The 23,666-nt window shown below is 43.9% G+C and overlaps 1 long non-coding RNA gene across 1 annotated transcript in view; it reads left to right on the top strand.

Annotated features, from left to right (window-relative positions):
* LOC144761584 (uncharacterized) overlaps positions 1 to 22,074 on the top strand; it is a 31,116-nt gene extending 9,042 nt beyond the window's left edge. Inside the window, exons 2-4 of the long non-coding RNA XR_013595795.1 lie at positions 19,795 to 19,881; positions 20,273 to 20,413; positions 21,956 to 22,074. This is a non-coding gene — a long non-coding RNA (uncharacterized LOC144761584). The remainder of the gene's footprint in view (positions 1 to 19,794; positions 19,882 to 20,272; positions 20,414 to 21,955) is intronic.
* Positions 22,075 to 23,666: the final 1,592 nt, after the last annotated feature.

The raw sequence follows: 23,666 nt of genomic DNA, 5'->3' as shown, positions 1-23,666 counted from the left end.
CGTTGTAAGAACAAGAGAAGTTTAAGGTGGCACATTGGGCCCGCAACGATCAACTCAACAGCAAAATACAATTACTTAGGAGTATGGTTCTGCGAGACCTCAAGATCAACAGCTCATTTAGCTGCCATTAAAAAAAGAGCAGGTGCAATAACATTCTCCCTGACTCGTTTGAATCAGTCTCTGAGCAGCCCCTCTGCAGAACCTATCTTGAAAGTGATCAAAGCCACACTACTCCCCGCCTTGAACTATGGACATCAGGCCTTTCCCGGTGCATGCTGTGTCAGCCTTGACCATGCCCGAGTTTCCATTTACAAAAAAATCTTTCATCTCGCGAAATTCATTCAGAGAACAAGACTACGTCTGGAGCTGGGACTACAAAGGCAGTCCATCTACTGCGAGGCAGATACATTGAAATATTTTGTAAGGTCATCAAAAGGAGCAGATACCACCCTAAAATTCTGCCTAAAAGAGATCTTTACCAGCCCTGGAAACCCATGGAACCGTCAAATGACAAAGGCCATTAAATCATTAGAGATTGACAGCTCCCTGCTAATCTCAGACACAATTCCATACTCAGTGTGGAAAAAAGTCATAAATAAGCAGGCAAAACTAATTTCCCATCGGATGGACCTTCAGGATTTAAACACACCAACTGTCTTGCTTCCCTTGAATGTCTCATACCAGCCTGGGGTACCGCAATTCTATCTACTGGAAAACCTGAACGCAGTGGCACGGAAGAACATATTGTCTATGCGCCTTCTAGGCCTGTGCTCTACGGCGTCCTACAGATGGGCTCCTTCAAAGGAGGGGGGGCCTGCAGACTGTGCTCATATCACAAAGAATCATGGCCGCACCTACTGTGTTGTTGCCCCGCTATGGATGGCCCCAGAAGGCATTTATTAAAACCGTTATTTTTAAAATGGGACACTAGGTCATGCTGGCAGGTGACGGCTTTGTGTTTTACCTCCACAGATATTCAAGCGCTTGCCAGGGTTGGAAAGTTTGTGAGACTCTTGGCAAACTTCTTTTCACCCTCCTCGGCTCCTACACTTCCTGCCCCCCCCCCCCAAACTTATTACTGACTTTTTTCGTCCCCTTGTCTAGCACCTCTTGTTCTAATCTTTTCACTTTTTGGACTTCAATAGTAACTTAACACTGGTAGTTTCAACATTGTTTTTAAATGTATAGATTTTTTTAAAATGACAGTGTATTTCTTCAGTTTTGTTTCTTGATGTGATAATTGTGGTAATATGGATAGTTCACAGCAATGGTTTTAATTAACTGTGCTAAACAAATAAACTAAACTAAACTAAACTAAACTGATATATCTCATCCTGCCGTCTTCCTGTCACATCCATATCTTTTTGACCTATATAGGTAGGTGATATTTAGTATTTCCTGGTCGGTAATTTGGGATTCATTGTCAACATCATGGTATGTCTTGTCTTGTCATTGTCGGTCCTCCACTTGTCCGCTGGTTTGTGTGCTTTGTACCTTGTTGCTAATTGGCTTTTTTTTTGTCCTCATAAGCACCATGAATCTATATGCCAAGACGGATTAGCCATCGAGCAGCTGTCTCAGTTTAGCCAAACTGGCAGGGATAAAAACGGACAAAGTGGGGGCCAAACATCCCTCAGCTGTCAGAGATTCCACCGAAAGGCAAAGACCAAGTCTAAGTCGGAATGACAACCAACGCGGGCTAGGACCGGGCAACGGCTGTGTAGATGGTGTAGGCCAAAGGGCACCATAGTAGTGTAATCATCGGACCCGGGAAAAAAAAAACAAAAAAAAACGGGTAGTTCATTACATCCATGAGAGCATATACCAAAAGGCCCTTTTACTCTGGTTACCAGACCTAGCCAGGTCCATATGAGAGGTCTGCAAGAGAGAGGCTTGCCAGTCACTGAAGGAGGGAGGTGAAGGGTCTTTCCATCTTCTGCATATCTCCCTTCTTGCAAGCAGTACTGCGTAGAACACCAAGCTCTTAGCTGAAATCTGAAGTCAATCTAGAAGCCCAAATATCACCAAAGGCAAATTTATAGTAATCTTGAACCCCAACGATGTTGTTAGAGTGTCGCCAATCTCTACCCAAAAAGTGCCTAGACGGGGACACGCGAAAAACATATGGGCGTCTGATGCGGCGATAAGCCCACACTTGGTGCATGAAATTGAGTTTCCCTCGGGGAATTTAGATAACCTAAGTGGAGAATAATAAGCCCTGTGCAGGGTATAAAGATGATTTCTACGCAGCCAAGACGGCTTCACAATATTCCATAAAAGCTCGAAGGAAGCAGCCCACAGTTTTTGCAAGTTGTGGCCGATGATTAAAGAGCCCCACAACAAGTCAGGTAAACTAAAGTCCCCATCCGTTTCCTCGAGTATAAGTTTATACCATTGAGAGACCTCTTTTTTTGCTGGCTCTCTATTCACTAGGTTGGTAATTAGGAGGCTATAGCCACCAAGAACACGTTTATTCCCTCTATGGGGTAATGGTTTATGTGCTTGAGTCCAGCTGGCCATTTGTAGGTATTTAAACCTTGAGAGATTGGGGCCGATCTTAGTTCGAAGGTGTTCCCATGAGCGAAGGTCCCCATCAAAAAATAGGTCTTCCCAAACTTCCAAACCTGCATCTCTCAAGGGTGCCGCTAAGCTATCTCCTAGCCAAGCCGGACTTTCAGGTAACCCCCATAATGGTGCTTTATCACAAAAATACCCCTGTTTTATGGATTTTGTTACATCTGCCCACATTTTTGCAAGCCCTTGCAGGAACTTCAATTTAATTTTTTTAAGGAACTTCGGGTTACCGAATTTAAAAAGAAAACCAGAGTGACTAACACCTTCACCATCCAACATAGCAAAAAACATTAAGCCCAACCCGTGATCAGTGGGGATTTGGAACAGCATTCGGGTATGGGAGCGCTGGAAAGCCCATGCGTATAGTTTTAAATCAGGGGCCGCGAAGCCCCCCTTGTCCCTTCGCCTCCTGAGTTTCTTCCACGCTATTCTTGGCAAGTGGTTGTTCCAAATGAAAGATGAAATGTCTGACTGAAATTTAACTAAACAAGATTGGTCAAAATATAAGGGAATAGCGTTAAATAAAAAGGAGGCTATTTTGGGTAAAATCGACATTTTGATCAAGTTGATCCTCCCAATCAAAGAAAGAGGGAGGTGAGACCATTATTGCAAAAGCTTACGGCACTCCTTTACTACTGCTAAAAGATTGACTTGGGCAACTTTGTTGGTATCTTTTACGATATTCAAGCCCAAATACCGCATTGACGAGCCTGCCTGTACACCGATGACGCTCTCCTCGTCATTCCAAACAAGCATCTTGGTCTTAGCTGTATTTATCTCATATCCAGATACTTGACCGAATGCGGAGGCTATTCTTAGAATTGCTGGGAGTGCAGAGCTAACCTCCGAGGTGAAAATAAGCACATCATCGGCATATAGGGCAACTTTTTTCTCCCACCCTCTGTATGAAAAAGGCTTAATAGTACCCTCATCCCTCAGTTGTTGCGCGAAGGGTTCAATGTACATATCAAAAAGTAGGGGTGAGAGCGGGCAGCCCTGGCGTGTCCCCCTTGAGATGGTAAATGGATCCGACAGCTCTCCGTTTACTAATAAGCGCGCAGTTGGATTGCGGTACAGTAGGCTGACTGTCCGGCGGAACTCCGCTCCCACGCCAAACTTGGCCAAGGCCTCCGACAGGTACATCCAGTTAACCCTGTCGAAGGCCTTGGTTGCATCCAACGTAAGAGCAGCCAACTGAAGATTTGCAGCCGAAGCCATATCTATGGCTCCTATCAGATCGTAAGTTAATTCATGAAGTTGTCGGCCTTTCAGGAAACCTTTTTGGTCAGGATGGAGAACCAAGGGTGCAATCGAGGCCAGCCTAGTTGCCAGTGTAGTGGTGAAGATCTTATAGTCCGCATTTAAAATTGAGATTGGCCTATAAGATCCACAAGCATCCCTTGGTTTGCCTGGTTTCAGAATGAGGGTAATTGAAGCGTTATCCCATGATGGAGGGGGGATCTGACCCTCTAGTAAGCTTTCATTGAATAATGTGGAGAGAAAGGGTACTATTTCTGTCTCCAAATCTCTATAGATTTCAGCCGGCAACCCATCAGGCCCAGCCGCTTTCTCTTCCTTGCTTTTATTAATGGCAGATTTTACCTCTTCCTCAGTGATAATACTGTCTAAGAGTTGAGACTGCTCAGGGGAGAGAGAAGGTAAATTAATATCCCTCAGCCAGCCCTCAATAGACTCTGGTAAAACCACATTATCTTCCTTATAGATCTCTTGAAAGAACTCTCTGAAGGCCCTCCTAATATCCTCATCTGGCGAAAAGGTGTTGTTGTCTACCGTAATTGCTGCTACGTTGTTACGGACCTGATCTACTTTGGTCTTCCACGCCAGAAGTTTCCCCGCCCCCTCACTATATTCAAAGTGGGCTAACTTACTAGCCTCCCATCTCTGTTGGACTCTGAGATTTCATATCGAGCCCAAACTGGCTTTCAGGACCGGCAATTGTTTCCGGAGAAGATTTAGAGCAGCTTCAGAAGCTGTTAAGTTGGTGTCTATGTCCAGTTGGATTTGGACTATTTTAGCTTCGATAGAGGTAAGTTCCTCCCTGTGCTGCTTTCTTCCATAAGAAACTTTCCCCGTTATAAGTCCTCTCAAAAAAGCCTTAAACGAGTCCCAGATGATCCTTGGAGTCGCTGAGCCTATATTAGTTGTCATAAAATTATAAGCCTCAAGCTTAAGATCGGCAATGTCCTCTGAAAAAGTAAGAAGAGAGCGGTCAAAAGACCATTGGGTGGAAGACCGTTTAATAGGCCAAAGCAATTCGATCTCTACTGCCGAATGGTCCGATAAGTGCTGAGGAAAATAACCTATAGTTTTGACAGAATCCACCAGTCTCAGGGAGATTAGGATAAAGTCTATCCTGGACTGGTGGTGATATTTATAGTTCCGAAAGGAAACACCTTGTTGTTGCCCAGACCTCTCTCTCCAAATATCAGCAAAACCATATTGCTTCATTGCGCTCAGTAGAAAGGACCTAGTTTTAGACAACACTAGGGAGCGACTATTAGCAGTTTTATCCAAACGGGGATCCAGTACAACATTGAAGTCTCCAGCAAAGATAATAGGTTCAGTAAAGGAGAGCAAGTGAGAAAAGATAGACTTCAAAGTTGAAGGGTCATCCTGGTTTGGACCATAGTCACCTAGCACTGTGATTTGTGACCCAGCTATAACCATCGACGCGATGGCCCATCTGCCACAAGGGTCCACCGCCTGTGATAGCAACCTGGCCTTAGCTCTTTTTTTTAAAATAACCGAGACTCCTCTCGTGTTTGTTGTTTGTGTCGTGGATACCGCAAAATCTATCCATTTATTTTTTTAATAAGGGCCAGCATTTCAGTCTGAGTTAGATGGGTCTCCTGAAGTATAATGACCTGCGTATCCAGGTAGCGCAAATGTTGCATGATTTTATTAGCTGTGGGCATGGTACGAAGGCCATTAACATTCCAGGAGATACATTTTAGGCTACCCATACTATACTAATAACACCAAGAATGCAGATTGTACCCCTAAATCTTCAAACAATTCGTGATTAATTCCATCCCGTTTGGCATTTCCTAGACTGATGAGGACATTTTTATATTTTTGCCACCTCCCAACCCCAAACCAAACCCAGTGCCCCCCCCCCCCCGCCCAGCGCCCACCCCCTGAAAAACCCTTGTAATATCTACCCGGAAAGGTTTCAGTAGATAGTGCCCCTCCTCAAGCTCCCGCCCAGATATACCCATCACCAATCCGAAAGATGGGGGAAAAAAAGAATAAAGGAAAAAACACTACCTTCAATATAGATAGATGCCTATCTAAAAGAGAAAAGAAAAATTGTAACAGGAAGTAAAGGAGTAGCTATAGAATGGAGAGTCAAGATAGGGAATCGCTAGATTAATATTAATAAGTATAGAATACAACCGTTACGGTTCAAAATTCCTTTTGCCAACCCTATTTTTTCTCTCTACCCAGCTTCATCAAAAGCTCGTCTGCCAGCTGTACAGATCTGATGTGAAACATCTTGTTATTGTACATGATTTTTAACGCAGCTGGGAACATAAGTTGGGCTGTTGCTCCTAAAGCCCTAAAGGCCTCTAGACGCCTCCCGAATTCCCATTGTTTTTCCAAGGTAACTCTACAGAGATCAGATCTAATTATGAACGTGAACCCCTTCCCGGCCAGGGATTTCTGCTTCAATGCCTTATTGAGTGTCTGTTCCTTCAACACATAAGTGTGAAAGTTAACAAGGATTTTACGCGGCCTAGACCTCTAGGGGTTCTGCCTAAAGGGATCTTTGTGTACTCCCTGTATATCGGTGGCTAGTTCTTCAATTGATTGCTCCAATCCTAGAGATTCCTTTAGTAGCGTAGAAATAAACAACTTAATATCAGAGCCCTCTGACCCTTCTGGCACATTTAGGATGCAAATATTTCCCCGCCTGGCGTTGTTTTCCAACATCTCCATCCTTTCACTTAATGCCAGATCTTCCTTAGTGAGTTTCTCTATGTCGACCTTTGCCTGGTCCAGGTGGGTCGAGAATACTGCTACCGTCTCTTCCAGAACACCTGTTCTCATAGTAAGCCCGTCGATCTTATGATCTAATGATTCACAATATTTTCTTATCTCAGCCTGGTTTGCGGAGGATTCAGTAAATCCTTTCCGTATCTCTATTGTAAGGGCAGAAAACATTCCCAGGAGAGAAGCTGCTGTTAAGGAGGACTCGCCTCCACAATCCACTGTGTCACCATGTACGGCAAAAGGTTCAAGCTGCTCTCTACCTTCCTCCACGTCACCCCCTTCCGCAGCTATGGCATTCTTGTCTACCCCTTGTGAATCAGGTAAGAGGTCATCAGGAGCTACAGAAGCTGACTGAACTTGTGGGGGACCTAGCTCTGCGAAGCTCTCCTGCCCCCGAGAGGGAAAGTTCTGCTGTTGCTTGTAGATCTACTTTAAGGCATATAGGGGGTTGTGGGTCCTCGCCATCTACCAGAACAAGACTAGAGAGAGGGGGAGAAGCAGCAGGAGTTTCTACATCTACTACAGCTACGGTCTCAGCCCTGTCCCCAGCATCCCCCATTGAATACAATGGGGGAGATAGTGTAGATGGGATGGTAGTGGCCGGGATAAACAGAGTGGCTGCCATAGTGAGATCTTGGGATAAGCGTAGTGTTTGGGGAACTACTTTGAAGAATGAACGAAGCGAGGGAGTGATTTTGGCAGAGTAGTTTGAGCAGCCTTTGGGCCATTTCCCTTCCCTTTGTTCTTATTCCTTGAACGTTTAGACTTCACCTCGGTATTTAGAAAGGAAGAGGACTTTTTTCCAGCCAATACCTGAGGGGACTTAACAGTAGAGTCAATAGAATCAATAGAGTCGCCCTTACTCTCACTCTCAGATGGATCTAATTTCTTCTTGTAACCCCTCTTGCTGAGATTAGAAGGTATGTTAGTCAATGCTTCAAGTGAGCTACAATCTTCGTCTGAGCCTGATAACACGGCAGCAGATAATGGAGAAATAGATTCAGTGTCAACAACCTTACCGCCTTCGCAGACCTTCGGCCCCTCCACTGTAGCTGACGTTGATGCAAACAGATGCGAGTGCAACTTTGACTTACTGCCCACTACCCTGGACGGAGCGCCGCGTGTATTTACGGCAAAAGATGACCTTCGGCACGGCTGCACCAGGCACTGTAGCTTCTTCCCCCTCCTTAGCTCCAGCGCGGCAGTCCAAAACCGGAGTCGCGGCTGTGACCGGGACTCGTGCAGCGCGTAAGAAGCAGCTGACTGCAAGGCTAAGGCAGGTCTCTGCTGCTCCGAAATCACGATCGAGCTCTCCTGGCGTCCTCCGAGGAAATCGACCGTGAGGTGTGGACAGAGACAGCGGACTGTACGCTGGGGCCCCTCCGGAGGAGAAACTCCGTATTGCATTTCCAGCAGCCCGAACCGCAGCAAGCGAAGGTTTTACCGAATGGAACTCCCACCTATGGATTTGACATCAGGCATCAGAGTCGCAGTAGGTTCAGCGATATATTCCCCAAAGAGAAAAACCGATCAGAGAGGATTAATTTGGGTAATCCTAGCGGGAGCTCACCCCGGAGCACCGCGACCGCTAGCTAGCAGCCGCCATGTTTTTCCCAAGCCCCCTCGTTGCTAATTGGCTTAATTGGGTTTTGTAGTTTACATTTTTCTGGTTCTACTTGCATTGTAATTAGGGCTCCAGACGGGTCTTTCATAAAATCAAATTTATCTGGGACTTTTGTGGATTTTTCAAACATCCGTGCTATCGGTGAAATTAATGATTGATTCAATCCTATTGTATTTGCTTTTGCCTTTTTTATCACTTTTGGTATTTGTATTTTCTTCGCTCATCTTGTGGAGGGTCCTGTCACCCTCTCTTTACCTGTACGTATAGTTCTCCTTTTTTTTTATTATGATAGTAGCCCAACAGCCCAACGGTCCAAGTATTCATTATCGTAATTATTAGGCTTTTCCTTCCGGTTCTTTTATCTCTTTTCAGTTGACCCTCCTGCACCTCTTACACTTCCTGTACCTCCTACTATGAATAGATGAACAAGTTGAAAAGTTAGTAGGTACCAATGGATCGATAGTGGACTGAGTCTATTGAGGGGTGCAGTTTGAGGCAACATTGTAGAGGTGTGAGGAGACTTGGGAGAGTGCTGGTATTGCAGGGAAGAGCACAAGAGCAGGGCACACTGGATACCGCTAGCCGCACCCCACCTAGTTAGGCCGCCTCTGAGGGATTTCTGGGCACTACACTCAACGGCCACTACTAACGGTGGCCGCGCTCTCATGCTTTGTTTCCTCTGCTAGCCTATCTAGGCTCTTCTCTTCTCCCCTTCTCCACTGGATTCCAGAATGTATGTTAATAATTTGATGGATTAGTGGTTTAGTGGTTGGGAAGGATCGGAAAAGTTGTTCTGCAGTAGAGCAGAGGTGCAGAGACGAGCTGAGGGGAGAGGAGAATCAGACCCCTCGCACCAACCGTATTTACCCTTGGTTAAAAACAGTAGTGATCAGTGATGAGTGGTAGGTGAATTTATCTAAAATACTCGGACAGCCAGACTTCTTATTTATTGTTTCTGGATTCGAGTAGGTTGTCAGAAAATGTATAGATGTGCGTATAGGGAATGATTAGGATTCTTACGCACTCAATTTTCGCGATTATAAAAAGGTCGACATGTTTCAGCCCTTGGTTGCCTTGTCAGGTCATGTGGGCTTTCTTCAGGACCATGAGAAGTGTAGTGATGTCTCATATATAAGAATTTCCTATTATGATGAAAGGTGTAGCAAAGTGACGTAATAGTCCTTCACCTCAGGGAGGTCTCGTAGTACCTGTTAAAATAAATGGTATAGAAAACCGAGGGGGAGGGAAAGTGGGTTATGGGACATTAAAAACTCTTAAGTTACCACAAAATTTCATTTCGCAACTGGAAAATGGCAATACTTTATAGAGCACACACCAATCTGGCAAATGACACACACTCATTACCGGCTTTCACCCATGATAGTCGTCTTGTTTCGTGGTAGTTGGCAAATTTTCCCTACTCATTTTGTTTGGTTGAAATTGTTCGTATTCTCTAAACCCTATTAGCACCTTTATAAATAAGCCAGTTGTCATCTCTTAATCATGGCTATTCATTCGCTCTTTCACACAAATCATTCGATATTCAAGTGTTATCACCATATTAGGTGCCCGATGTTTAAATACGGATATTCATATTACATTATAATCACACCTGGCCGTGGAGATTGCGGGCCTATCCTTAGATCAGATTGCTGCTGCAAGAGTTCTATATGCCAAATGGCTTTTTGGTTATTGTGATGACTAGGGTTCTTAATTCTCTTTATAAAATAACTTTTAAGCTTTAAAAACAATTCCTCATGGATCTGTTCAATTTTTAGCATTCACCTCCCCCTGCGTAGCACAAATCTGCAACTTTCCAATGGCATTAATTAGAAGGCTTTTCATTTTGACCAAATGCTCTTCGTTCTGAAAAACATTTGCCCACTTGACACGTCTAGTGTTGTTGGTCATTGTAACCTCAACAAATTCAGACGAGGTGCTAGATTAGCTCCACAAACTGATGGTGTGCTTAATACAGAGAGCACCAGGGGGTTATGGTCACTCTCGGGTCTTTCGCAGACCTCCATATCAACGAGGTTGCACCAGAAATCCTTATTTAAGAAGAAAAAATAAATTCTGCTGGTACGTAACCCATTGTTGAAGGTATGAGCACCTAGTTTATCTAACTTAGTTCTTCCATTGGCAACCCTTACCCCATGCAGCAAAAAAATACTTTTAATTGGAAGCCTGCACTTGACCATTTGTTAATCGCGGGAATGTCGAACTGGGGGATGGACCACTCGGCATCCTCCTCAGTGGCAAGATTAACATCATGAATGTCCAGAGGTTCAAACGTACAATTAAAATCACCAGATATTATGACATTATTACCAGCTCTCTGATCCAATAAAAACAAATCTAACATTGTAACAATAGGAGAGGCTTTCCCCCCTTGCAATCCTCGAGCGTAGACATTAATAAGTAATAAATCAGGAACTGTAAATCCTGACTACCACTCTTTGCGACATTCTATCAGGCCTCCCAGGTTAGTCTGATAACTCAACTAGGTGAGCCAAACTCAGGTTAAGATGATTTTCTTTTGAATCGTATGAGAAAGGAGAGTGCAACTAAATTATCAACTTTTCAACAAGTGCCAAAACTCTCCAAGTAAACCGGATATAAGGTTTTATTGGCTTCATTAGAGAGAATCCAGTTGTTTTTAAAATCACTAGATATTCCTGCTTATCATGCATATATCCCTATTGCAGAGCATGTTTGCAGTCTGGGTCTGCCATGTCGACTTCTTGCAAGTCCATAAACCTTCCCATTTCTACATATTAGTCACCCCTAAGCTAGGCCCAAGGTACCCCTGTGGGCAGGGTGCATTGTATGTGAAAGGTAGTGTTAAATATTGGATGGATTTGTTAGCATGAGCTGAAAGTCATTTTATATTTCTGGCAGCCATTTTAGTTAGCCATGTGCTGCCATGTGCTCGCCATGTGCTCTGTCCTCCCTCAGTGTTGACTGCTCTTGTAATCTGCCTAGAAACGAAATATATTCAGCATCTTCCACCTTCGCACATGCTCAGTTGAGCTTGTAGCTGTCCTTGCAACTGTTCCTAGTCTGTAAATGTCAGGATGTGTTTGCCAAAAACAGCCACTGTTAGCTCCTCCCACTTTGTTACGCAAGCAGATCTTGTATGCCCATATTAGTCATTTTACATGCTTACATGAGCCAGGACTGCCCCTTGGTCTTATGCTGACTATGAAACCTGAAGCTTATATAAGGCCCCAGTTTTCTGTACTCCTTAGACTACCTCATTCATTTGCTAAGGCTTCTGTGTGACGTAGTCTTCCTCATCTGAGGTTTAATAAATATGTATTTTATATTACAGCTTCTGTGCAAATGTCTTCTTTGTTGGTTTAAAAGGACCAAGTATCAGTGGGACCCCTGAGAAGATTTGTTGTTTTCTTCAAATGGCGCTCCAACGTGGACCTCATCAGAGAAGAGGCTATCTGAGGGAGTGATCTTGTCAGGAGACAGAAATCTACTGAGAAGGACAGGACAGGATTCTACTAAGGAGGTACTCTGTGCACTGAGATTTTGGGGATTCTCTGTCTCTGCAGCCCAGTATATTTCTGGTCTTCCTGATTTTGATCCTCCACATGATGTCTCCCCTGACTGAGAACCTTTTTGGCATGAGACCGTTAGGTCATTCAGAGCTTGGCAGTTAGAATTTGGACAACCATTTGTTTGGTAAGAGTCGTTCTGCAGCACTTGCTGTTGGTTTGATGCCTTGGATTGGTAAGGTAGTTTAGTAACACTTACTGTGGCTTTGAAATTTTGGAATTTGTGTTGGCCAACTTTGGATTTGTATGGGATAGACATACGAATTGCAATTTGTGTAGGCAGGTAATGAGGAGACTTTTCTGTACTTTGTATAAGATTTAAATGGCGCAACGTACGAAGAGTACCTTAAGCACTTCTTTGATTATAATACTGCATATTCTGCACTATTTTTGGCATGCCTGTTTCAAGCACACATCAAAGAATGTGTTGCTTTTTGGAGGTACCATAGTGAGATGTGAATTAAATTAGCCGGCTCCCCTAGAGGGAATGCCTAAATAGGTTTAGGTATAAAAACATATTTCTTCCTTGGTGATTCTGTATCCCCAGGGAATTAAAATATGACAAAATCCAAACAACAATCCTTTTTCTGTGCACTTTTATGAATGGAGAAATGCAGAGCGATTTTTGAGTGTTCTGCCAGCCTAAGCTAGTGAATTGAGTGTATTTTGGCTTCTTGGAAATAAAACAGTCAGTTGGGCTGTTTTTTTGCAGTCTTTTGGAATACTATTCAGAAGCTCTTCTTGAAAATATGATTTACAACTAGTTTTTACAAATGGTTTGGTTTAAGTACAGTCTGTGGGCTGTCCTTTGTTTCTGTCCTAAGTGTTGATCTGTGGGTTAAATGTGTGTTTAAATGTCTATGTGGGTCGTGGTTTTACATTGCAACTTCTGTGAGGAAATCGCGATTGCGCTCTTTGTGTAAGGATTGCTAGCCTTAAGCGCGCTGTATTATGTGATTCTGAGTTTATGCCCCCTTCTGTATATGTCTGAAATGAGCTCAATGTGTGTGTTTTTCTGCTGTTATCAGTCTGTTCTGCAAAATGTCATTTAATTAATATTAAATAAAAATAATAAAAATCCAGAAATGAACCATATGCTATGCAAAAAAATGATATGTTACTATTTAATTTATAGAGTAAGCAATTATGAACATGTACAAACTGACAATGCTTAAAATATAAAATTAGAATTCACGTTGAATAGGAATAAAATAGGCCTAAAAAAAAAAAAAAAAAATGTTGTGTTTTGCAATAAATGAACAATTATAAAAATATTATAGCATTTTCCTTAGAATCATTGTATTAGATATTAACAGGCAAACACATCATCTGAGTACATTTTTGCTGAACTAAACACATATTATAGAACATGCATTGAAATGCCTCAGTTTTAAATAGACTGTCCCCATGCTTACATTTCAACACTGAGAAAAGCTTTACACAGCTGTGTTTTAACTGCCGCTTAGCAGCACTGTTGTTTTGATTGTAGGCCACGGAGAGACAGGAATGTTGACTCAGCCAGGATTATGTCAGTTAAACACGGGGTAAAATCCTGCATTTCAGACTGCTGTCTAACGGTCTCATGCCAAAAAGGTTCTCAGTCAGGGGAGACATCATGTGAAGTTACAAAAATTAGGTTCATTATTTTAGATACCAGGAAAACATTTAAAGTAGGGATTTCCTTTCATAAAGCTTTTTTTCTAAGCATATTTGTGGTTCTGATGTTAAATAATGACTGTCCTTTTAAAAAAGTGGCACAAAAATGTGTCATGTTTTAAGTTAGGCTTCTGTGCTTAGGCTTATGAATGAATGTGTCTACATATGATAGGCAAGGAATGAAGCTTGTTTTTCCTATGTGGAATTATCAAAATGATTGGTTTTATTATTATTTTTTTTTTATTAATTATGAAAAAATTATTAAAAAAAAGAAGTGCTTTTAAATTCGTTTTTTAATATTTATAAAGCTTAATACTCATACTGTGACCTCCTAGCATTAAAATGTAATTTTAGTTGTGTTGTATCACATTATGAGGAAATTTGCATGTGAAATATAACTCCGCGCAGGCGTAAATAAACTCATTTAAATAAGGGTGTATCTGATTATTTTTAATTTCTAACTCCTGGGCTATGTAATGAACATTCTGAGGATGACTATTATGAAAAAATAATTATAGGATATTCATTTTTAAGTGCCCCAAATATCAGAGTCGAAATTGGGTAAAATTTAAAATTTAAACAGCATTTTTTCTATTCAGAGCAGCTTTTAAAGTGCCTTAGGCTTCAGTAAATTCATACAGGTATAATACAAATAGCTGACTTCTATATTGTTAGACAAGTATATTACACACTGCTTACAATTGAAAATATGTATAAAAAACCAGCAGAAGTTATTAAACTGACAAACAGGGGAATGGGTCAGCTTTCTGTTTTCAGGGTGACTTTGAATTAGTGAAAGCTGAATGGAATAATTTGCACACAGAATAGGACAGCTGGGAAGAGTTAAATGTCAGTTCTATATTTAGAAGCATAGCATGGCTCCCAGAGTAAAGTTTGCTTTGACATTTTGACATCTGAAACTTTTTGAAAGACAAGATGGCAGCGCAGGGAAAAATGAGAAGTTTTACCTTTTTTTGGCAAAAAACAAGCACTTTATGCTCTCATGGGATAGGAAACGATATAATGGTATATGTGAACTTTGATTAACAGATAAGCTTTGCCATATTTATACAGCACTAATGCTTAAAAGCTGAGGCAATGGCATTCTGTTTGACTTCATGTGCCTTCATGTTACATTTGTACATTTGCCAAAAGGATTGGAGTTTGGATATTCATGTTTTTTTTAACCCTCTCAAGAGTGCTATCTACCTCCTATAACTTTGTTTATGCCCAGTTGCTACACATAGGAGTTGATTGTGTTGACAGAAGTGAAACCTGTTTCAGGTTTCCTACTGTCCAAATGGGGGAAGGAGGCTAGCTCCTCTACAAATTAAGGCTAGGTAATATGTATGTTGCTCTCTCCATTTCTCAATTTTCTTTATCCTGTCTGAATTGTCTGTGAAATAGCAATAAGATATTTTAATTGGCTATTCAGTAACACTGTTTTAAACATTGTTAGCATTAATAAAATGAATACAAATATATGTTATTTTACTGCCCATCCTGTTTGATGAAATTATGACAGGATAAGTAGTCTAGATTGTTGTTCCCTTATTTGACCTTTAAGGGGAACTAGATGTGGGTAGTTTTTGTTTTAAAAGTCTTAGGTGATAACACCATTATTGTATTTTATTCCATGCTACATAGTTTTGCAAGGGCATTGCTAGTTTTTTTTGTTAGCTAGTCTGTGTAAATAAACTAACAGTCCTTATTAGAGCTGATGTTGCATAGTCTGGATCATGAAAAGTAGAATGCAGGGAAGATGCCGATGTGATCCTTAGCAAAAAAAAATGTTTTGAAGAAAATTTTGTTTTTTAGATAAGAAACCCTGTTAAATTAGCAGTTTTAGATTTTCCTGCTGCTCCTATAACATGAGAGCATGGTCCTAAGCGTACAATGTAGGTATAGCCCACAAATCTGTCACACCTATCTCAGTTCTGAGCACTGAAGCTGACTATGATTGTAATCATTTACATGTAGGAGTAAGGGTAAGATGTGTTAGTATTTCCCTGCATTTTATGTTGCTTTGTAGACCTTGTATACCCTGTAAAGCGCTCTGATCACGGGTCAAGTTTGCGCTCTATAAGACACTAAAATAAATAAATAAGAAGAATCATTTTAGAAGTGTCTGCAGTCCTGTACAAGTAATGTAAAATTTATGAGCAAAAGTGTAGAATATTTCGTTTTTTTTTAGGATTTTCAGATTAGCACCCAGGAATACACCAATTTAAGGATTTAGGGTATGTCTGTGTTGTTTTCCTCTTTTCCTCACAATTTAGAAAATGAATACAGACGTCCTTGGCTGCTTGGGATTGGGTGATGTATTACTCTTGCCAAAGAGTTCCTTTTATGCTTGCCAATAGGTCCAAGCTGTTTTTTTTACTCTCTGTTTGTAATAGTGGTCATTACACTCTCCTGCAATCTGTATGTTGATTATGACCTAATGCTCCGTTCCCTTTGTATTCCTGCTTATACCCGCATAATGAAATGTTTAGAATGGAAAATGCCCACCTAGCAATGAATTAGGATATTGATAAATTTATGACACTTAGGGGCTGATTCCGATCCGGTAAAATTCTCATCCGTACGATTCGCAACCGTTTCCGTACAACTCGTACACACACTGTGCGACTCGATGAGTACGATCCGGACCGGGGTATCAGGACGCGATTCGTACGGTGCACGTCAGGTAAGGGCGATTCGTATGGAAAAAGGCACATTCACATACACACCGTACCGTGCGTACCCCTCAATGATCGCAGGGGTACGGTGCGTACCCCTGCGATCATGGGGGGTACGCACCGTTCACCCAGCGGACATGGGTTACGCACCGTACACCCAGCGTACATGGGGTACAGTGCGTACACCCCAAGATCACAGGGTACGGTGCGTACACCTCGTGATTGTAGGGGTACGCACCGTACCCCTGCGATCATGGGGGGTACGCACCGTACCCGGGGGGGCCATTCCGTACCTGTTTCGGGGCGAACTCTGCTTTTACAGCTGTTTTCAGCTCCCGTAGAAAAAGGGTCGTACGGTGCGTACCCAACACAAATCGTACTTGCCGGTTCGGAAAAAGCAGCCGCGAACCGTACAGATGTCACGTACAGCGGGATCTGAAGGAGATTCGTACAGGGATTTGATTCGTACGGTCACTGTACGATTCGTACGGAGTCCAGCTCCTGGTACGGATCGTACTTCGTCGTACGTACGGGGGACGTTGCAGGGTACGATTCGTACGGGAAATACGCTCCAAACGGCAATTCGGAGCGCTTTTTACCGGATCGGAATCGACCCCTTAATGTGCAAATATTTTCTATGTTCCTACTGGATCATCGGAATGTCTTTAGCTCATGCTAAAAGGACCATCTGTTAAATATTGGATGGATTTGTTAGCATGAGCTGAAAGCCATTTTGTATTTCTGGCAGATATTTTAAAAACCAGGAGAAGTCACCGTAAAAGGAAGACTAAGGAGTCAGAGATAAATTTAGTAGTTAATATCTCTAAAGCAACCCTTACGACTAAGTATGGGTGGATTTTGCGAATCTGGCGTATGCGAACTTGCGTATTTACGGATTCGCAATCTGCAAAATCCGCGAACTCTCCCGAATTTTTGTGTTTTTTTGTGTTCGCAAGGGTTTCTGCCAGTTCGCGAGGTTTGTGTACCAGTTCGCAATTGCGAACTTATTTGTCAGCTCGCAACGGCCGCGACTATGTTGTTTCTACGTCTGGTTCATCATCACAGGTTCACAGCACCCTCTGTTTCACCACTGCCACCCTCTGGTACACCCATGCCACCCTCTGGTACATCACTGCCACCCTCTGGTTGGTTTATCACTGTAGATTATGGAGGTGAAAAAAAGCAAGCACACCTGCCCTGCTTCAACTGCCATGAATTAATTTGGGGTTGATTAATGTGTCACTGATTTTTAAACTTCCAGTCTGGCTGGCACCTGCTTCCTTCCTTATCTGTAATTTGCTTTCTGTTGCAGTGCAATTTTTTTTCACATAACCTTTATGGCCTACTTGTAGCTATTCTATGAGCCTGCTGTGAGGGTCAGAGCAGGGTCATAGAATAGTTGCAAATAGGCAACTGAACTCTGGAGGGGCCCCTCAGGAAGCACTAGAGTGAATGGTTACTAATGTTAAGATTGAACTTTTGCACCTGCTGAGTGCTTTCAGTTTTGCAAAAATCATTTTTCTGCCATTTCGCGCGATTTGCGGGGCGCGAATCCGTGCGAGATCGATTTCGGAAGCCGCGAATTTGTGCGAATACACGATTTGTTTTTTTTGCGTGTGTTTTTTTGCGTGATTTTTTGCGTGTTCGCAAGCCGCTTGTAGCGCAACGTTTGCGAAGTTACCCTAGCGGTCGTACATGGGCGCGGCCATCTTGTTTGCGTGACGTAATTCCGTTTCCGGGCGCTATGTGTAATCTCGCAAAGTGTGCGGCTCGCTGGTACAATTTCGCGTGTGATCGCGAGGAAAATCTCGCACGAACTTACACACACGGTCGTGAACGGGCGCGGCCATCTTGTTTCTCATTCATTGCTATGGTTCTGGGCATGCTCTCTGTATCCTCTCTAATCTCTGCCATCCTTTGCTTGTTTGAAGTTTTTTTAATCTATTTTACTTATTATCTATCCCTCTATTTCTCTAGCTCTATATTTTTGTGTTTTCTGCTACTTTTTGTTAATTTTAAACTACTTTTTAAACGCTTTTCTTTTCTTCTTCCCTGTTCTATTTCTTCTTTATTATTTTGCTTCCTTTCTGCCCAGACCATGGCAAAGGGAGCCGGGAAGAAGCCCGCGAAGGGGAAGGGTCCCGCACCCCGTGCCCGGCTCCCGTGCGGGCGTTTGAAGGGGGAGACAGTTATAGCTCGGGAGATTTTTAGTGCGGAGGAGGTGGCCGCACTAGTCTTTCACGTCCAGCGCCGCCTCCCCAAGACCATCATGGGAGGCGGCAAGATCGCTACCGGCTACGGGATCCGGGAGCGGTGGGAGAAGGTGTGCCGGGCCATGTTTGAACACTCTGGGGTCCGGCGCACCTATAACCAGGCCACCCACCGCTGGACGGATCTCATGGACCGGGAACGCGACTTGCTGGACGTGCTCGGCGTAGAGATCCCCGGGCTTGGTGAGTAGTAGTAGCTATTTCTAGCTATTTCATCACTACTCTGTTTTCTCCCGCTCTGTGTGTTATTATCTTGCAAATTTTTGTTTTTTACCAAGAGCAATATTGCTGCGGATTACATTGTAGGTAAATTATATTTCAAAATCTTCTGTGCATTTCAGGTGCACTGCTCTCCTTCTCAGTAGCCTTGCTACTATGCTTATTTGGTTTCTATTTTGTGTTCATTTCATTGGCCTGAGAAATTATGTATGAGTGTAGTGTAAAGAACTGCGTAATGCTAGACACTAAGGGTCAGATTTTCAATTACCGGCGCATCCCTGCAAAGTAGCAGGGATGCGCCAGTAATTGTGCGCCATGCCACCACCACCCATGGTGCGCCGTATTTACAATGTGGCACACCATGGGCCCAAAACGTCACAGAAGCCTTACGCATCTGTGCCGTAAAGATGGCGCATTGCTGGAGTTGCGTGACAATGATGGCGCAGCTCCAGCAATGCTCTGGGGTGCCCTATCTCCCCAATGCTGCATCAAGTCGTACGTCTGCTTCAAGCAGGCGCAGGGTTTGAGTCAAACATCATTGTCCTAAAAGTGACTGATTGACATCTTGTATATTTCCCTCAGCCACTTTTAGGATGCGTTCCTGCGCAGGAACGCCCTCCCTTGCGCCGGAATGCCCCCTGATGGCGCAGGGCTTTACAACGTGATGCATCTCCCATATGCGTCACGTTGTTAATATACGCCGCACCATGGCGCCTTTTTTGTTCTGCCGCTGCGTCACAAAAGTCACGCAACAATGGAGCAAAAGAGCCGCAAGGGGCTTCTAAATCAGCCCCTACAGACTCAAGTCCAGTCCTTCCTTTGTACACATGGCGATAAGAAGAAATAGTGGTGGTGGATTGATAGTTTGAGTATTCACTGATCTGCAATCACGATGGACTTTGTCTGTCACTTCGCGTGCTGCGGACTGCTGCCTGCCAGGCCTAGGCGAACCTTTTTAGTAGTTTGTTTAGTGAGTTACATAAGAACTTTCCAAGTCGACGGTCCGCAAATCAAGCAATACTAATAACGTAGTAGACCACATGAGATCGGTCAATATATCCCGTGGAATAGTTGTCTATTTGCTATTTCGCCAAAATATTTTGTTATTGTTCTTTTGAAATGTTTGATTTGGTTGACAAATATCATCCATGTTTTCTGGTCTTTCTTTCTTTCATGTTGTACATCAGCTCCCCCCAGGGGCAAGAGGGCATTGGAGGAGGCTGCTGCTGCTGCTGTAGAAGGCCAGGATCGGCCAGGCGAGGGCAGTGGCCCCAGTAAGTTTTCATTTTAATATAGAGTACCTATTTTTTCCTAGCGTTCCTCATTCTATTTTTTATAAATTGTCTTTGATCTTCTTCTAGACTGTATCTAAATTCTTATCCTGCCTCGACTATGACTCCCTGTGGTATTACTAGATTATTCTCATTAGTCTGTCTGTGTAGCTAACTAAGATTGCACATTTGGCAATTCCATTGGACTCCCATTCTAGTCAGCAATAGCTCTATGCACTGAGCCTTCCCTGGAAAAAGGAAATGTTTTACTTTAGATTAGACAGTCACAAATTATTACATTGTTTTCTGTTTTTTTTCACATTTCTTTATTCGTAGACCAAATCTTATATAGTAGTGAGTGGTGTATTCTAACATTCTTAAATGTACTTTGTAGGTGGAACATCTGGTGGCGGGGCCAGCGCGGACGTGGTGGTGGTGGATGAGGACCCGGAGGACATTTCTGGGGAGGAGGCGGTGCAAGTGCCGGATGACACCAATGTGCCTGTGAGGGTTCACACGGTGGTGGCGGCCAGAGGTAAGCTATATATTCATTACTTATTGAGATTGAAGACTGCAGAGTGTGCTTTCTGCATGGGTGTATCAACCAGGTAGTAGCCTCCTCTAAATGTACTTCGACTTAGCTGTGAAGTTTTTGGCGAGAAGAATCCCAATCAGATCTGAGATGAACTTGATGGATGGGATGAACGAAAGGCAGTATTTTATGTGCATATGTCTGTGGTTACTGCTTTTGTCACAGAGATTCTTTTGTTAGTGTGCATATAAAAAAACGAAAAGCGAAAGAAGGGTTAAAGTAAGTGTGGAAGGACGAGAAATTTAATGATGACTGGCAAAGAAGAATGATATGTGTTTGCTTGGTCCCCAAGGTGGCTGAGAAGAATATGGTATGGTGCATGGCTGGGTGAATGATGAAGCAAGAATGGGTGGAAGGAGAACAGCCTTGGTGGGTGAAACAGAAACTGTATGTGTGCATATACTTTGAATGGATGGATGCCTGGATCATGGTACTATCTGACTCTTAGATAGCATATGTGTATCTAGAGAGAGTAGACGGTCACTGGATGAACTAAGTCAGGGGTCTCCAAACCGGTCCTGGAGGGCCGGATACATGCCAGATTTTTAAAATAACTACATGTATCTCAATGGGGATATCCCAAAAATCTGGCATGGATCCGGCCCTCCAGGACCGGTTTGGAGACCCCTGAACTAAGTGTTACTTTGAAGAGCATGTAACACCGCACCCGCACGTCCGTTCCAGTGTAGGAAAGGCAAGGAAAAGAAGTTGTAATTTTGTCCAAATACTACCATGAATAGTAGCAGTAGTTTGTATGCAACTGCAAGCACAGCATATATCCGGTTATTACGGTGGACCCTCCCTACCTCTCTTAATAATTATAGTTTAGTAGTAGTACGTCATTCATGTGTGGGTGTATCACTGTTCACTCAAAAAAGCAAAGCACCTAAAGTCATCCCATATGTAATCAAATACATCCCATGTGAAGTGATAGATAATCAGATTATTTAGTTTCTTCTTTTTCCTTCTCTAGTACTCATTTGCACTGTAGGGTGAAAGTTAAATTAATTAAGCAGTACCCCTTTTAACAGAGTATTCTCAGTGCCACCTTTAATGGAAAAATATGAGCTTCACCACCTGCATGTACTGTACCGGTACAGTAACGCAAGTCTGTCTCACTCATCATGGTGTGCGTCTGTTTTTCTCGGGTGCAAGTTCACTGTGCTGGCATTATGCCGGCTTGCAGAAGATAACGTACCAATTTTCATAAACAAGAGAGAAGAAGAAGAAGAAGACTGGTGTACTACTGTCATAGTCGACTGTAATGGAAGTCCATAGTGCTCGTAGAATTTATTCCTTAAACTCACACTAATGTTAGAGCAAGCCAAGGATGAAGAAGTGGGAGGTTAGATAGATACTGGCCTCAATAGTTATGTACTGTGCTTTCAAGTTGCTACTTGTACTGTGACACAACTTTCTGCTCAATCATTTTGTGTTAATCTTAAGAGCATTGGTTACAGACTATGTCTTTCTTTCTTTATATAGTTGCTCCTTCCAAATCCAACAAACCATCAAGGAAGGAGCAGGCTCGAATGGCCCGGCAACGGAGGCTGGATGCCACTGTTGCAGAATATCGGCGGCTGCTGGCCCTGGAGGAGGAGGACACGCAGTCTACTAGTACATCTACTGCGACAGCTGCATCCTCCTCCGGGCCCACACGGGCTGCCAGCCAGCGCAGTGCTCCAGCGGTACGGAGCTGGGCTACCAAAGCCAACCGCCACCGCCGAGCAGCAAAGACATCAGCTGCCCCCCACAGGAGTTGCAAGGCACGCCAGTGCCGCTTATCCCTCAGAGTGTCCTACCTGGAGCAGGAGGTCTTAACCTATAAGAACTTGGTGGAGGGCCTCCGCTTCGACCATGCCACCCTCCGCAAGGAGTATGATGCCCTGGCCGCTACAGTGAACAGCATCCTGCCGTAGTGTCCCTTGCCCCTTTTTTAGAGACTTTTGGGGGGTGGGATTTGGGAGTTGGGTTCTTTTGGGGACCTTTGAAAGACAATCGTTGGGGTTAGGGAGGGTCTTGAGGGAGATTATTTTGTTAGGGCTATACAAATATACTTTTTGAAACTTTATCTGAGCATACCTGTTTTTTACTGCTTTTGAGTCTGGTGGGTGGTGGTTTAACAGTAAGTTTGTTTTCCTGAAACTTAAGTCTGTGTCATTTTCTTCCTTTAAGTGTAAATGGCTAAATGTTTTCAACACTAAGTGCCTCTCACAGAGTAAGTGATCCCCCCTTTCCCACCATGGATTTTCTTCAAATCACTTGCAACAAAAATTACACATTCCCACGAGTGGGACTTTCTTTGTGCGTACCTGCTGCCCGTTTGCTGGTGGAACAGCTTCCTTCTCGTGGACCCAGGCTACCCCTCGCCGGACCCGCTCCGCGGGTCCCGCTTCGTGTCTGGGAGCAGAGGAACTTCGGGAGTGCGTGCAGACGCCAAGGGTGCCGGTAAGCCTTGCAGGGCTGCGAGCAGCGTGGTCAGGGACTCCATATCCCAGGAGTCCCTGATAGCCCGCCTGCAATCACCTGGGCCGCTCTCCCTGCAAGCCCCGCCCCTTCACCTACGAGTTAAAAGCCACTGTTCCCACTACCTCCTTGGGACTTTCTTTGTGCGTATCTGCTGCCCGTTTGCTGGTGGAACAGCTTCCTTCTCGTGGACCCAGGCTACCCCTCGCCGGACCCGCTCCGCGGGTCCCGCTTCGTGTCTGGGAGCAGAGGAACTTCGGGAGTGCGTGCAGACGCCAAGGGTGCCGGTAAGCCTTGCAGGGCTGCGAGCAGCGTGGTCAGGGACTCCATATCCCAGGAGTCCCTGATAGCCCGCCTGCAATCACCTGGGCCGCTCTCCCTGCAAGCCCCGCCCCTTCACCAATCACACCACCTATTTACCGACGCTTGCTCTACCGCTACGCGGGAGCGAGCGGGAGCGCGCCGGGAGAAGCCCGGGACAAGGGCGGGACCGTCTGTGGCCGTCCGGGGCCAGAGGAGGCCGGGCTGGGCTATATCCCTTGGCCTCACAAAGCGGACTTCAAGCCACCAGGACTATGGCTTCAGGAACCCGGTCCTGTAAGACAAAGAAATCTGCTGGAGACGTTGTTATAGGTACTATGGACCAGTTCATAACCCGTGCTGTTTCCATAGTTGAGAAGGAGATAATCTTGGCTGAGCGAAGGTTGTCTAGGGACTCTTTAAGCACGTC

Source organism: Lissotriton helveticus, chromosome 6 (genome assembly GCF_964261635.1).
Source record: "Lissotriton helveticus chromosome 6, aLisHel1.1, whole genome shotgun sequence".
Lineage (NCBI taxonomy): Eukaryota > Metazoa > Chordata > Amphibia > Caudata > Salamandridae > Lissotriton > Lissotriton helveticus.
This window is presented reverse-complemented; position numbering and strand designations above follow the sequence as displayed.